Source organism: Lygodium microphyllum, chromosome 10 (genome assembly GCF_053477565.2).
Source record: "Lygodium microphyllum isolate KBCC chromosome 10, Lygodium_microphyllum_v1.1.10, whole genome shotgun sequence".
NCBI lineage: Eukaryota > Viridiplantae > Streptophyta > Polypodiopsida > Schizaeales > Lygodiaceae > Lygodium > Lygodium microphyllum.
In genome coordinates this window covers 108,317,582-108,334,649 of record NC_141144.1, presented here as the reverse complement: position 1 = coordinate 108,334,649, position 17,068 = coordinate 108,317,582, and the positions used below count along the sequence as shown (strand labels likewise).

Sequence of the window (17,068 nt, the reverse complement as noted above, 5' to 3'; positions counted from 1 at the left end):
ACATACTAAAGCCATGTAGAAATTGAAGAAATGATTGAGAGTTGCTCCGACTCTTCAAAAGGTAGATTATGAGTGTGGGAAACCTATTGTTCTTACTATTGATGCTAGTCCTATTGGCATTGGATGGGCTATTGACCAAGAGCATGCACATGGGAATAAGTATGCTATTTGGTTTGGGGTGAACATGCTAAATGAATGGCAACACAGGTCTTCAAAGGTTAAGAGAGAGCTCTTGGGAGTTGTCATGGCTCTGAAAAATGATAGAGAGTACTTCATTGGTGCTACTATGGTGGTTGAGATTTATTGTTTGCCTCTTCTAGGTACGATCACGAGTTGTTTTACTCCAGATATTACCATGCTTAGGTGGATCCGGTATATAAAATCCATGAATCTTGAGTTCAAGCACATAGTAGGTAAAGACAACCCAGTAGTTGATATCCTTTCACAAGCGAGGTATGATGGTATGGATTTTTCTTACATTGACGATGCTAATGATGGAGCTCATTATTCAGCCATGCATGTTAATCATATTTGTCATGTGTTTGCTTTGAAAATCTTTCATGATTCTTTGTATATAAGAAAGTATTTACAGATTGGTCGTTATTTGAGTACTATGTATAGATAGGATGGATGGAGTGATGCAGACTTCAAGAAGATTAGAAGAAAAGCTTATGGTTTCTTCTTGTGAACTGGGTTACTTTGCAAGAATCCACACAAGCAAGGAGGACACCCATTGAGAGTTGTCAGTGATAGAGCTTCACAGGTATGGATCATAAAAGAATTTCATGAAAGTCTTTGGGCTTGACATCGAGCTATTATGGAGACCTATGAGAAGATCAAAGAGCTCTATGGGTGGAGAGGCATATATGGAGATATCTCACAGTTTGTTGACATATACCCTGATTGTCACTTGTTCTTTTCAGTGAGGCATAGAGATGAGCTTCATCCTACCTACCCGCTATGTATTCATTACAAGTGGATTCTTGATTTGATTACTGTGCCTGTTGGTTTATGGTAAATGTGCTACATTTTTTTAGCACGAGAAGATCTCACAAATCAAGTCAAAGGAATAGCATTTTGAATGAAGTCTACTTCAAAGGCTTGTAGGTTTATGTTGGAAGATGTTATATGCAGGTATGGATGTATTGAAAAAGTTATTGTAGATAGAGGTGAGTTGGATGTTGATTTGGCTAGGGAGTTTTTCTCTCACCTTGGCATTAAACTTGCTTTGACTTCGGCATATAATCTAAAGGGCAACAAGAAGAGTGAAAGAAGCCATCCATCGATTGTGAACGCCTTAGCCAAAGCATGCATTGGACAGGTCAGGGAGTGGCCTAGGTTGTTGCCTTATGCCTTATGAGTTGATTGCACTACTCATAGTGTGACTACATGAGATATGCCAACTAAGTTGATATATGGGCAGGAGAAGCCAGTCATGCTTATAGAGACTTGCGCACTTACTTGGAGTTCTTCACCGAGGCAGCAAGAAGAGATGACTATAGACAATCTTTTGGCTCCTTGTATTCGTTGTTAACCCCAACACAAAGAAAGAAAAAGGAAATAAAAAAGACGCAGGGCAAAGGTAGAAAAAAGGTAGCCCGACAAAAGAAAGAAGAGGAGAAAATGCCAAAAGAGCAGGGGCAACCTTAAAAATCCCAAGGCAAATGCAAAAGGGAAAATGTGCATTTTAAAATACAAAGGCGCACCCTGAAATCTTGTAGAAGAGTGCCAGGCGGTGGAAAATCCGGAAAGCTAAAACAGAAGATAAAGACAAAGGCCAAGGCAAAGAGAAACGGAAGACAAAGGCGCACAAGGAAAAGCGCAAGTCAACTTTTGTAAAAAAGTGCAAGCACATCATGGTTTAATTCAAGGAGCGTCGGGCTCTCAGCCTATGGAGATCATGGTGACACTCTAAATAGCTATAGGTAACAACAACACAATTCTTAGAATGCTTCAAATGCACAGGACCCGAGAGGATTTTACAAAGGCAAGAGAAGATTCACTCCTCCCACCCATAATCTCAGTGTCAATCAAGATATGATGGTCCTCAAGATGGGCATCATTAGATTATCATGGAGGTATTATTTTGTGAGATTTGGGCTCATTTCCATATAGATTGTATTTATCACCTCCATAGTTGTATTTATTGCACCTATAAGTGTTTCCTGGGTTGTATACATGTATTTTCGAAAGTTAAAAGGTATTCGCTTATATGTGAATTTGAAGATTTCTATTAGAGATTTCGGTGAGTCTTATCATTTATTTGTACAGAACTCTTGTTCTTATCCTATTATTTTTGGACAGCCATTTATTTTTGAGTCTCGAATGGAGACTAAGGTTGTGGATGATGCGTCTGCCTATGCACGGATCTAAAGCAAGGATGGAAAGATAGTTGTCCAATTAATGAGCATTTGCATCAAGCATCAATGGAATAAACATTATTTGAGGGATTCCCTTCTGCAAGAAGTAGAGGCAGATTTTTGTTAGGTACCACTTGTCTTGCGAGATGATAGTGGTACGAGTCAGGGAAAGCTATCCTGCATTAACCTGTTGAAGGTGGCAGGTGCATTCCAAGTCCGAACGACATAACTAGGAACTCAAACTGCCCATATCTTGTATTGAAGGCAGTCTTGGGGATATCTTCTTCCTTGATCCTTATCTGATAGTAACCTGACCTGAGATCAATCTTGGAGAAGATCTTTGCACCTTGAAGATGATAAAGAAGCTCATCTATTCTAGGGATAGGGTACTTGTTTTTGACCGTTGATTGATTCAATCCTCGGTAATCAATACATAGTCGAAGTGTCCCATCTTTCTTTCTCTGGAATAGTACTGGAGCTCCCCATGGTGAACTGCTAGGCCGGATGTAGCCCTGATCTAGCAGTTGCTTGAGTTGTTCCTTCAGCTCAATTGCTTCTGGTATGGACATTCTATAAGGTCTCTTTGCAATTGGCGCAGCTCCTCGTACTAACCTAATCTCATGATCCACTTCTCTTTGAGGTGGGAGTTCTGTCAACTCTTCAGGGAATACGTTCGCATATTCCTTTAGCCAAGAAGGTCCTTCATTAGACTCTTGCTTCTGATCTAACTTGTTGAGTTTGATCAAGTAAATAGGTAATCCTTTTCTGACTCCTTTTATGATCCGAGATACTTTAGCCAATTGGATTCTTGGCACTCTAGCCTCACCTTGACTTGTGACTAATTCCCTTTCAGAGTTTCAAAAGGAAACTTGACCCTTCCCACAGTGAATGTGGGCTTCATTAGGCTTAAGCCAATCCATTTCGAGTAGACACTCATGTATACCTAAATTCATGACTCTGAATTTGACTGCAGTCTTCTTTTCTCCCAGAAAGAATTCTACCTTAGCAGTTTGCCTGGTACAAGTAACCTCACGACCATTTGCCAATTCCACAAGCAAGGTAGGTGCTTCTACTTTGGCTATTCCTAATATTTTTGCACAAGTTGGTGAGATAAAGGAATGTGTACTGCCACAATCAATCAAGGTCTTAAAACTTTTACCTTGATAGTCCGATGGTGTCTGAATCACTGAGAACTAGCGATTCGGCCCTTTCTTGTGTAGAGCAGCATTGACTGTCGCCCTTTTGAATTCTGATTGCATGGTCGGGTCTTCTTGTTCTTCTTCTTCGCACATTTGCCTATTTGGCAACACAGGCGGTTCTTCCTCTGCCTCGGGTAGTGGCTCCTTGACCACAACCCGTTCCTTGGAAAAGTGCTTGGCGATGTCCTCCTCCAAGCTTGGGACATTGCCTCTTGAAATGGCCAGGCTCATTGCAGTGGAAACAACGGAGGTTATGGCCATTACTTTGAGTAAGAACAAAGTTGTTGACATTATTAGTCCTTGCTTTCTTTCTTTGTCCCTAATTATGACCTTGAACTCTCTTTATCTGAGGTCTGAATGCTCCTCTATTCGGATCATTATAAAACCAAGCTTTGTTACCCCTTGGTCTAGACTGTACCTCCTGAATTATAGGCGCCACTCGAATGAGTGCGTCCTGAAGATCTGATAGATGCATAGATTCGAGACGGGTATTTACTGGTGGATTTAAACCCACACAAAATTTGGACACCTGCTGTGTCATGTCCATCTATGGCACATACTTTAGAAGTGAGACAAATTTAGAATAGTATGTATCAAGAGTGAGCCCCAGCTGTTTTAGCTCATAGAACTCATTCATTTTCTACGTGCGATATGTAGGTGGTAGGTATCTTCCTTGCACGACTTTTTTCAGCTTCTCCCAGGTGACGGATCCCTTCGCGATCCCTTGATCCCTGCACCATTGCTTCCACCAAAGCCGGCTATATAGTAGATTCCTAAGGCACCCTTCCATTTTCGTTCCATGTACAAGGGTGATGGATTATAGATTTGCTCAGGATGTTCATCATCCCAACCCTTTGTCGATAATGCGGAGAATGAATTGCAGTCATAAACATGACTCGAAAAACCAAGAACTTGTTCCACGCTTCGTAATTCTGCAAGATAGCATTGAAGGTAAGGAAATGTTTGGATAGCAACATTTTCTTTACTTCAGCTTATTAAGGTTTCATAAAAACAATTCCGTTGTTGGTCGGCTCTGATACCAACTGTAACGTATCCGCTTGTATTTTCAGGACACGTCTTAGCAGTCCATCGAAAAGGATGTCTAGAAAGCTCCGCCCCGCACTCCCATGGAATGTTACGGGGTTTGCAATCTAGGGCTTTCCACGTCTGCCACGTAGCGAAAGTATTCCGGCCGTTCCCACTTAGGATTGACTTGAATTAGGGTTTTCCTAATTGGTCATTTCCTAATAACAACTAGCGTCGGACCCAAGCGAACCACTTTACGCTAAAACGCTAGGTCCAAAGAAGATTCACACTGCACTTGGTTCAAGGAGAATGGGAAACGAGAGGGACGCAAAGCTCAATCTCTCTGCCATAAGGCATAGTCCCATTCCGTTCCCCTAAAACATTGTAAATCGGGTTTAATTATAACTCTAGGTCAACGCTTTTGTTGTTCGTGTTCTTTGACGATCTTCTTGCTGTCCATCACGATTTGAGAAAAGTTCCCGGCCAACCAGGAGCACCCATCCGTAGGACGGACCTATGGCCCATCCTCCGTACTTTCCTCGGGTTGTTTTAGTTATTTAATTACCTAACACATTAGTTGGACATGTAATAACCAGCTTCTTTAATTAACCTGTTAGGCACTGGTTCCTTCACGTAATCTTATCACTTGACATAGAAAAACAATATCAGACAAGTTCCTTATTAACAACTTATCATATTTGTCTTTGAAATACAAAGAATCCAGCGTGTATGCTTATCCACAATCTGCCCGAAGGCTATCCAGCAATCCATAGGGATTACTAATCCAAGTTTCCGCCCGTAGACTAGTATGCAGGCCTCGAGATCCAATCCCGAGTCATGTTAGCCTCTTGTGCAGGACCCGGAAGGCGAGAGATTTACGGCCAGAGCCCCCCTGGCACCCAAGCATCCTCCTACTCCAGGTAGCACTCAATGGAGAGACCTCTCGCGGTGGGTTCCTCGGTCCACTTGCCCAGCATGGCTAACAACCCCCTTGGTTAGGGTCAGGCAAGCAGTCGGGGGTAACTGAAGCTGCCTCTCCCTTCAGGCCTTTAACCTGAAGTATAGATATCCATTTATCTTTTAATTCATTGATCAAACAAAGCCAAATAGTGCTCTAGAATCTGTAGCAAGCACAAACATTTCCATTGATCGTTTTTGTTGGCAAACTGCTAAGGAATAAATCCTTCCTTTCGAATGCATCCAGCACTCGATCCGGGATGACTTGCAACTTGGCAAGATCCCCTATATCCTGGGTTAGGGTGTACCCTATTAACAACTTGGTCAAACCTTAGGTTCATTGAGTTTATCGGCTGGTATTGAGTTTATCGGCTAGTCTTTAGTTTCCAATCAATCTTCTTTACTCAAGAAAGACCACTAAATTAGGATGATTATTCATCCTCTTACAAGATAACTTGCGTGAGGACATGCCAACTTCATTGCGAGAACTTGGCCATCCCCTTGTGATCCAATCACAAGATCATATGACTCCACACTTGTTGCGCAAGTGCTGCATTGAACTATGAGACTATGGAGTCATGAAACAATCTATTTCAGGTTCTTTAGGCTGACGTCGTTAGACCTAGGGTTTCCAAGTTTCATCTTTGTAAGATTCTTAGGGACAAACCCTAGTTCACTTTACGGTTACAATTCACTATCCCTACATTCAGTGAATGTGGGAAAGTATTTAGGGTATAGGCGTCTCTTGGAATTTAACTCATTCCAAACGAATACTCCGCGGTTTAGGTGTTTTAGGTTTATGCCAATTTGTTTAACTCTAGAAAATAATTACGGGATCATTTCTACATGACTTGTTGTCTATGCATAAATTGATTTTTCAACCCTAAACTTATCGATTTGAAGTTACTAGGCATAGGTTAAGTGAATTCCAACTAATCTTCCCTTTACTTTGCAAACAAAATTCATGCTAAATAAGCAATCTTTTACTTGATAATTTATGAAGTTGACAAACGATAATTTCATAGAGTTTAAGCATCGTAAGAATCATTTCATGCTTTGCACTTTCCATGATGATTCATTGCGAAAAGGATATGGGTTAATAGTGCGAGATGCAGTTTTATACTTCTAGGCTTAATCGAAGTATACTATTTTAATGGGTAATAATCTAGCTTATAATTCATTTCAATGCATAAAGCTATTTGCTAGAAAAGCATTTATGCTTTCTTTGTTTTGCATGTTTCATTAAAAGTAATAATGACTAAGTTCCTTCGTCATGAACAACTAGGACAAAAATATATCATATTTCTAACAATTAACCTTGCATGATTGAATTACAACAATATCAAATAAAAATTAAGAAGGAAAACTTGGGCTTGGGATGAGATATCCACGTGGATGCCACGAGACGACCCTCCCGCACTGCGCCTTGGACTTTCTTAGGAGGCATCACAATTATAGTCTTTCGAACGTGGAAGTAGCTTTGCAACTCCTCTTCGGAATTCCACCGTCGCTCCCTTGCCCCGTTCGTCGAAAGTAGTTTTTAGAAGGCTCCCTCGAGGCTTTTGACCGGGAAAGGAAGGTGTTAAAAATCCCTCAATACTCTCTTCTTTTTTTCGAGTGGGGGAAAAGAACAAAGCTCCAAGGGTATTTTGCCTGGGGCTTAAGGGGGTTTTTTCGATAGGGGATTTAAAGATGCCTCAAGGGAACGGCCTTAAGGAGGATTTAAAGGAAAATGGGGGAGATAAGACCTTAAAGGTCAAAACCCTTTTATGGGGGGGAAACCCTAAGGGGGGAAACTCCAAGGGAAATAGAACCTTAAAGGTTATAAGTAAGGGTCTAAGGACCCTTAGGCAAATTAGGAGAAAAGGAACTTATGAGGGTTTACACGCGGGGGGGGGGGGGGGGGGGATGATTTTGAGGCCAATGAGGAAGGGGCTAGAGGAAAATTAAAAACACGGGGGTTGGGTTCCAACTATGGGAAGGGCCATATAATGCTTTAAACATGAGGGGGGGGGGGGGGGGGCAGCAGGGAGGGGTTTCAAAAAGGCACAAGAAAGGGGGCTTATGAATTTAAGCATGGGGGGGGAGGTAATAAGACTTTTAAGCCTTAGTTCTTTTTGGGGGGAAAATCTCCAATCCCACATGAAGGGGCCCTAAGGGGGTTCTTTTTTAAGACACGGGGAGAGGTGGTTTAAACATCCATGGAAAAAGGGGGATAAGAAGCCCCGCCCCCTTTGGAAGCTTCTATGCTTCCTGAAGGTTACGTGGGGGGGATGATTCCGACGGCGACGACGGCGTGTAGTCAGGCCGCGAGGCCTACGGCTGCAGGCGGCGGTGCTGGGAGGACAGCCCTCGTCTGGGCAGAATGGCGACGCCTTGGCTTAACCCTCCCTCCTTCCACTATTGCAGGGCGGCAGCACAGTATTTGGCAGCCCTCATCCCTCTCTACCTCCTTGCTCCACCACGGCATCCCTCTGTTTAAATAGGGGAGGGGAGGGGGATCCTCCCTCTCCTAACATGCCAGGAGGCATGGCATTGAGGCTGAGCAAGCTCCAACGAGGAGCTTGCTGGCCCTTCTATTGGTGCGCAGATCGGTCGCAGATAGCTCACGTGGTGAATCCCGGAAGGTCCCCAAGAACAAAGTACTCTACCTTTTTGCATAAAAAAACCATGTAAAAGCATGCACGACAAGAGGCAAGAGACAAATTGGGTTCAATCTCCCCCATGCCTTGTGTGAGCGCTTCACAAAGCATGTATTTTATGTATATTTCCAATCTTCATGCTCAATAATAGCCCAATTACAAAAATATGACAAGCTTTTAGCTTTTGAGTTTGCTTTCTACAAAAATAGGAAAATAAAGCTAATGGACGGTGCCCATAGAGTCTGGCACGCCCAATCTCAATGTCCAAATGGAAATAGCATATCCAGGCGCATAGGCGCATACAAAATAATAATAAATAATCGATGTCTCAATAGACATAACAAAATATAGGCGTGGCGCCTATCAAAATATAGTCCAAATGTCGAATACTCGCTAGACTCCAATGCTTTCCTCCGCCACTGCTGCTATCTCTACACATCAACTGAAGCATTCACAATCGTTAGTAAAATAATACAATTAAACCGACAAAAGTGAATACCTAGCAGTCTTCAGCTACATAAATAAATCAACTGGTTAGAAATAAATCCTAACCTTAATTTATTACGAGTGCGCACTCTAAACTCATAAACGTTTATTAATTTAATATGCATTTTGCAGAATCACCCGCTATGGAATCACCCATGTACACACTAAATTAATGAAACGCCCGAAAAGGACAGGCGTCCCCATCAACTTCTCGCACAAAGAATCCTCTTTGTGTATGAGCCCCGGTCATCTAAGTTTACGGAATCCATCGTAAAACCTCACGGAATCCACCGTGGAATATGCCTCCTGGCATCATCTATTCCCCTCACCCCCTTCAGCACGACCGTCGCCGACAGGAAAATAAGCAAAAAAAATTTCCCATTAACCTTGATAGGAGGTTCATGTATGAATTTTCAGTATTTGATATATTACATGAGTAGTCAAAATGGAGTGAGGAAAAGTTTCCTCCACCAAATAAACCACCTAAATGGACAATACTCGAGCCTCTTACAATGTATTTAGATCGATTTTCTTCAAACTCACAAATCTACCAACATGCAATTGATAACGATGATTAGTTTTGTCCATAAATTCAAGCGGATTTACTACGTGATGTACGTAATATGTAAACTAAAAAATAAGTATAATGTATACATACCTCGCGAGCTCACCCATCTTGTAAATGATATCACACACATCTTTCGAAATAGAATGGGATATGCTAGTAGGAAGGATGAATTGTATGTAAATATTCATACATTGTTAATTAGTCTACATAGTTACTCTAACAATTAATATATTTATGGCCATGAGAATCCTTACCTGAATCATTTTGTGCCAATCGTGAGACTTCAAACCGAATAGTTGCTTCACACCTCTTTTCTTTTTCTTTATGAAGGCTCCCTTGAGGCATCTCATATATCCCGTGGGAGTTCGAAAGCTACATATCTACTGTTTCACCATCTTTTCTTCGGTCTTCGACAACATCCAAGGTGCATGTGATAACTCGATCTTTCCTCTGGGTCTGATGCTTGTCCAAGCTCGTCTCATACATCCAATGCTATGTAAATCCTCCCTTACATTGACAGAATCCTCCAATGCATATATTGTGCAAATAGAATTAACAAACCGTGAATATTTTCTAGAAGCATTTATGAATTAATATCAAATGATACATACTTCAATAATGCATTCAAGCTCAGTAGCATTACTCCATCCATAAATGGTTTGTAAGTTCAGTATCTCGAGAGATACATGTAGAACGGAGTATGTGCAACCTTCGTACAATGGAGTTTTTGATGCTATGTGTAGCGGGTCATTTGTCTCTCCAGTGGCGCCCTCCCCCCATACCTCATGGGAAAATAAATCATGCACCATGTTGTCCAAAATCTCTTCCTCCAAAACTTGATGGGGCATTTGAAGAGGGCCGCTATCGTCGTCATCAGTCTCTACTCTTCTTGAGGACTTTGCCTCCTCGCGTCGACGCTTCGTAGCCTCTTGACGGCCTGGAGGGACCATTTGAGGATGTGGTACTGTATCCTGCTCAATTAAAAAAGTGAGGTTTTGTTTAATGGTGAAGATGCAACATAGACCAATAATATTTATGCAAATAAAGTAGTAAAAATTATTGGGTCTTTTCCTTGGTCCCACTCTGATCCGTACATGCTAAGGTGTGACATTGTGATTCAATGTGCTCGAAAAAAACGTCCTCGACAACGATCACACATACATTTGATTTTCCATCGTAGCCAAGTGTCTTGATTGTGAAGATGCAATGTCTCGTCCTCACTGGAGGATGTACTATTTGTTGACTCAGCATGTCCCATACTAGTAGAAGATGACGACATAATTACACCTGAATCATAAGGACATATATGATTTCATTTGGCATATATGTCATATTCCCTAAATTTTTTGATACTTACAACATGAAGACAAACATTTTGATATTGAAAGACTAGAAAAGTCATGTTGATCCAAAAACTACCATAAGCTAGCATTTTAATAAGTTTAATTGTAATCGCGTCTATCAACGCATGTAATATCTTTTATCTGCGCATATAGACGCACAATTACATGCACTTAAAGACGCGCCACGCGAATATAATTTTTTTTAAAAAAAGTTGTGGCTTTCTTTTCAAACAGTGCCTTCTTACATTTTTTGCGTGTTTTCTGCTCTTCAAGCTCTACATCACTAATCATGTCTATCTATCACTTCATGAAGACAAGGAGGGAAGGAAATAAGAGTAAAAATAGGAGGAAGGAAGAGCCAGAGAGTACAGAACAAGAGCCAAATAACAAGGAAGAGAAGAAGAATCAAACAACCTACCAAGGGAAGGGAGGAGGAGGACAAGGAGCTTGCAACCTAGCCGCCACCCATCGAAACAAGCAAAGAAGGTGAGTTCTTCTTCTCTCTCTCAATCTTCTTTGCTTTCTCTTTGTCTGTTTGTCTCTCTCTCTCTCTGTACATACTTCAGACAATCTATGGAGACTTCGCGCCATTTTTTATAATTATTTTTTAAAATATAGTCCGACTTTGCATGTCTGTAGGCGCATCTGGCTAACAGTCTAGACACATTTTTAGACATGTATATAGACGCGTTGTCAGCATAACTAATTAGAGCTAAGGTTTGAGTTTTTTTTTGGTTTAGTGTTATGCTTTCGCGTCTGATGGCAAATCCAGAATGTAGAGTAGACGCGGGTATAGACGCGCTAACAGACGCGAAACAGAACTGCATCTTTCAAAGCTTCCTGATTTTGTAGTAATGGATTTTTGCTTGTGTAGATGTGGAATCCTGGATCTTCCAGCACCGATCTTGATTTGGAACGTATGAACAACACATTAGCGGAGTTTTCTAGAGGTGTTAGTAGTTTTTTTGGAGGTTTTCTGAACAAAGAGCAATTCATAGGGGAGATGACCAGTTATCTTGGTTGCCCTCCCACTACAGAGGAGGTTTTTAGTGTCATGTCAGGGTCACCTATCACATCTTTGCCCAGCACTGCCGTACAAACACCAAACCTTGGCACACCAAACCTTGGTACACCTCTAACAGGTACTCCATGCACTATGCATACACAGATCGACTGATGCACAGGGATCAGCTAAAGTACATGGATTGGCTGAAGCACGTGTATCGAGTGAGGTAGAGGGTAGTGCCTGTCGAGGGAGGAGGGGGTCGTGCGGGAGGACAAGAAGGTCGAGGGCTTTGTGGGGGTTGCCTAGGAGGTGGCTCTTGATCACCCTTATCGGGAAATGAGAGAGGTGAGCCTCCACAAATGTACTACTCTATCACAGATGTTGGTGGTATCTTGCATAACCCTCAGGGGAGGGAAGTGATAGCCTACTTGAGGAGTGTCGTGCATGCCACATACAAAGATTGTATGATTCCCTTCAAGCACCAAAAAAGTGGTGTGTCGCAAGAGGTGCTAAGAGCAGTACATAGAAGGTACCCTAATCCCGAGAATTCATGATTCTCAGATGATTGAGAATGGTCAAAGGTGAGAGACATGCTTCATAACAAGAGGTCTCACCTTATGACACCCACTAAGGAGTCACTGCAGAGACAAGAGCAGGGGCACCCTGGATGGCCAACCATCCAATTGCCACCACAGGGAGTGGAAAGAGGCCAAGAAGAGAGCAGGATAGAAAAGGACAAGTTGCCAGCATGTAGAGGCGCGATGTATCCAGATGGCAACCATGGGATCGTCGCATTATGGATCGGGTGGCAGGGATTCATAGGAGGCTAAGTTTGTAAGTATTATTTGATTTCTTTTTTTAAATTAAATTTTATAATTTGTTTCAATTCATTATGTAGTGTGTTCTAATATGTTGTATATTAAAATTGTTTTGTAGTATCATATCGTTGGTAGGATGCCTACTCCTAGAGAGGTAGGCTACCATCGAGGTCATAACTGGGCGTCCACTTGGCAACATTTCTACGAGGAGGGACTGATCACAGAGGAGCAATACAATCGTGCCATGAGGATTCCACATCCAGAAGAGGTATGTTTTATTTTTTACATGAAACGTATAGGTAACTCTAATTTATTGTTTGTAATGGTACCTATATACCTTAATCCTTTGTGTAGGTGAACCCTGATGCAGTCGAGGATAGCGAAGGGGAGACTAGCAGTAGCAGTGGCGGCAGCGGCAGCGACAGTGGCACTGGCAGTGGTGGTGGTAGCGACGATGATGCCTCTTCTGAGGATATATAGAGGAGCCCCATGTATACATGCGTCCCCTTGGCCTTGTAGTTTTCACTTTTATATGTATTACTTTCAGCTAGTGCTTGCGACCATGACCATGCTTGAGGTCACAAGCACTAGAACTCGTCATGTAAAAACGTTTCATCTTTATATATGAAATTTCGTGTTCTACATTGTATTGTTTTCAGTACAAAAATCTTCGAAATATGTAGAAATGTTTCAACAAAGTACGCTCATCATGTGTTATTATTAATATATGGACTTTGGCTCTCCACATTCTTTTGCTTTCTGTATAATAATATTTCTCTGTTTTCCCTAAGCATACAATTTGATGGGGGGAAAAAAGCCAGAGAGCATCTATATTTGTGGAATAAAACATATTTGTGTCTGTTTTCGCATCTATATGCGTGCATAGTTTTCACTATAAGCGCGCTTGTAGACACGAAATTTTAGACGCGGTAATAAACGCACCCGACATTTTTAAACACAATTCAAATATTGCGTCTACAAGCGCGTCTATCGAGCTTTTTGTTGTAGTGTTCCCTTGCCACCATCTCATGGGTTAAATTTGATACCTCATCTTAGCCCCACTGGTCTTGATCATAATCCCGGCCATGTCTTGTCTCGTCACATGTAAGCGCCTCACAAAGTCCATGGCATTGCTATCAAAAGAGCTCTTTCCTATCTCCAAAATAAAAAGATTATCACCTCACTTATAGCTATGGGGCAACTAGCATGGATTTCTCCATCAATGGCTTTGTGGATATAGATTCGCTAGGGAAAGACCCACAAATGCATAACATTTCTAGAAAATTATCATTGTCAGAGAAGCTATATCTTGGCACACCAAGCATTGCGTTTTCCTCGACGGAAGCCGAGTACATTGCACCATCTTTGGGAGCATGCATGAAGCACTCTAGCTTGGCCAACTCTGAACTTCCACTTTCCCTAGCTGGTCAGGGTACGTGTTCCAATGTGACAACAAATTGGCAATCACTATGGGCCATAGCCATCAAGTCTCTGATTGCACCAAGCACATCAAGATTGCATATCACTTTCTCAAGGAGGTAGTCATTGACAACCTCTTGCATCTCAAGTACATCTCCACCCGACACACACTCTCTCTCTCACTCTTCACTCTATTCTCTTTCTACACTAACACGCCCATTCTCCTCTATTATTCTCACTTGGACGCTCACAATCGCAGTGGTGTGTGGACGTGTCATGTTTCTCCTTCGTGTGCAAATTTGAGCCCGTTGCCATTGGATCACTTATGAGCTGATATTTTCAAGCTGGATTCTGACCTTTGATTTGGAAGAAAGTGGAAGTCCGCAGAGCCATTTTGGCCCGCACAAAAGGTCAACCATTAGAAAGCTGGATGATCACGGCGATCAAATCAACGCGTTAGCATCCGAAGGGCTACGAGAACTCAACAGATCATCTCAAAGGAAATCGCGCAGAGGCAGTGGGGACTAGCCCACAGATATAGGACGCTATTTCTGTTCTAATTGGTTTTCCGTGGACAAATACGTCACTGTTGATTGCTAGTTGCATGGCAGGTCAAAGGACGACTGTTTCAAACGCATGTGCCCTTGTGGACTGTTTCAAACACGCCTGATTGAGCTGAAAGCTATATTAAAAGAGCGTCGGATCGGCTATTGCATGCATTGGTCTGCACTTCCTATCGTTTTCTAATTTGTCCCTCTGTACTCACCTGTATAACTGAATTGATTATCAGTAACTTGACTAATATAGTGACTAGACATCCCTCTCCTGCGTTGGGGGCGTTCTGATCACTACGTGAGTGCACGTCCGCTGTTCGAATCATCCGCGGATAACATCTGCTCTTCTACTAGCCTGGCGGAGTGCCCCTAACTATCATCCACGTCCGATATTAATCGGCGTCAACGTGCGCCCATCTCTAGTATTTAAGCGCTGCTGCACCTTATAGATTGTATATAGGTCGTGTCCAGCAGGCCTAGCGACCGCAGCAAACACGTATCCAACTTATATAGACAGTGTAGCAGCAGCCGGAGCTAGCAAATTCGACGTCCAAATGAAGATCAAGGACCAGCGGACCATGAATGGCCCATCAATGCTGCTAATTATGAACAATATTTGCGCCATATTGATGGTGCTTAATCTTCTTCCAACAGCTTCCTGTGCTGCACAGCTCAGTCCGAATTTCTACGCGAGAAGCTGCCGTGATCTGGACTCGATAGTGCGAGGGGTCGTGAGATCGGCTGTGCAAGCGGAGCCCCGCATGGCAGCGTCGCTCCTCCGCCTGCACTTTCACGATTGTTTCGTCAACGTAAGTGAAATAGAGGTAGTTAATTATTATGTCAAGCTAGCTACACAAGAGAAGTGCTATTTGATGATGGGCTTTTAGCAGAGTGACGACACTGAATGCAGGACTCTGAATGGTCTACAAGAGGGAATGAAGGACATGATATAAATTCATTGTTTGTGGGTTCAAGATTCAACCCAGGACAATAATATGTATGTCTGGCTAATGGACGGCGGGTTAATTTCAGGGATGCGATGGGTCGGTGCTGCTGGACGGAGACTCGGGCGAGAAGTCTGCACGGCCGAACGCTAACTCGTTGAGGGGATTCGAGGTCGTAGATGCCATCAAGGCGGCCGTGGAGAAGGCCTGCCCCGCCACCGTCTCCTGTGCGGACATCCTGGCCCTGACCGCGCGGGACGCCGTGACGGAGGTAGTTCTCCTCCCACATTTACCTTGAATGACCAATGATGTAGCGAGATAGCGCCATTAAGCACGCAGAATTAATCCAATATGCATGCATTCATGATTAATGCAGGCGGGCGGGCCTTCTTGGAGGGTACTGTTGGGGCGGAGGGATAGCACGATCGCCAGTCAGAGCGCCGCCAACGCCGCCCTTCCGTCACCTTTTGAGCCGCTCTCTGCCATCATTGCCAAGTTCCAGGCTGTTGGCCTCTCCGCCAGAGACGTGGCTGTGCTCTCTGGTAAGTACTCTACTCGCTCTTGATTAGTATTACTTCATCGGTCATATGCAACAAAGTAGCTCAAAAGACAACAATCTTCACAGGCAGATTAATTAGAACAGTATAATTAAGCGTCTAATTCTGTATTATAAATGATATTTTGCGTCCGCTGATCAGGCGGACACACCTTCGGTAGCGCTCGTTGTGCCAGCCGGACCCCACCATTGACCCTACTTTCCTGCAGGTCCTCCAGCAAACCTGCCCGCAAGGCGGCAGCTCGGCCACCCTCACCAATCTCGACCCCGGCACCCCCGATCGCTTCGACAACCGCTACTTCATCAATCTCCAGAAGAACATGGGTGTCCTCCTCTCCGACCAGGAGCTCCTCTCCACCCCCGGTGCTGCCACTGCCTCCTCCGTCAATACCTTTGCTCGATCCCAAGCGGCCTTCTTTCGAAGCTTCGCTGCCTCGATGGTGAGCATGGGCAACATTAGTCCTCTTACCGGCACCCAGGGACAAGTCCGTCTCAACTGCCGCGTCGCCAACAGCAGCTAATGATAATGGCTCCCTGCAGCTGGTCTGGATCCCCCTGGAATTGGTTGTATAGATCCTATGCCTCGCCCTTCCTGCTTAGCCGGCCTGAAAATTTATGGAGGATGCAACGTCTCTTTGGATAGTTAGCAACATATTCATTCCATTGCTGATCCGGCCGCAGGCATTCGTTCCCTCCTTTCGAATTGTAAGGAGACAAACAATAAAAGTAACATCGTTGTACCTTGACATCAAGGAGTCTATGTTTGTACTCGATTGGTTCTCCAAAAATATCAATACAAATCACGTGGACATAACACAATTCAGAACTCGAATACATGTGCTAAACTTTTGTATTCTCTGAAATAAAATGAAAACCTCGCCAAGCGAAGATCGGATCACTTCCCTATTAGCCCTTATGATTTAGCAACAAAGGTAAGTTGTTTCAACGAGTAAACATGCCAACAGAAGTAGCTTCAACCTCCTTAACTACGTGCTGTCCTCCGTTACTGAGTTTCGATGCCATTGGCAGCTGTATACTTAGAATACATTTGCCTATTCCTCGTAGTGGACATTTTGATATTTTCTTATCCCTCAAAATCAACCAAATCTACCAACCCTAGGCCACCGTTATTTTTGGCACGTTCATAAAAAAAGTATTAGGACTTCTAACTAGTTCAACGGGAGAGTATT

At 43.1% G+C, this 17,068-nt stretch overlaps 1 pseudogene across 1 annotated transcript; it reads left to right on the top strand.

The window, feature by feature from the left end:
• Window positions 1-14,645: 14,645 nt before the first annotated feature.
• LOC148030413 (peroxidase A2-like) lies at window positions 14,646-16,655 on the top strand (annotated as a pseudogene). The gene is made up of 4 exons (XR_015692186.1): window positions 14,646-15,187; window positions 15,411-15,593; window positions 15,699-15,864; window positions 16,021-16,655. The product of XR_015692186.1 is annotated as a peroxidase A2-like (transcript).
• The last annotated feature ends 413 nt before the right edge of the window (window positions 16,656-17,068 follow it).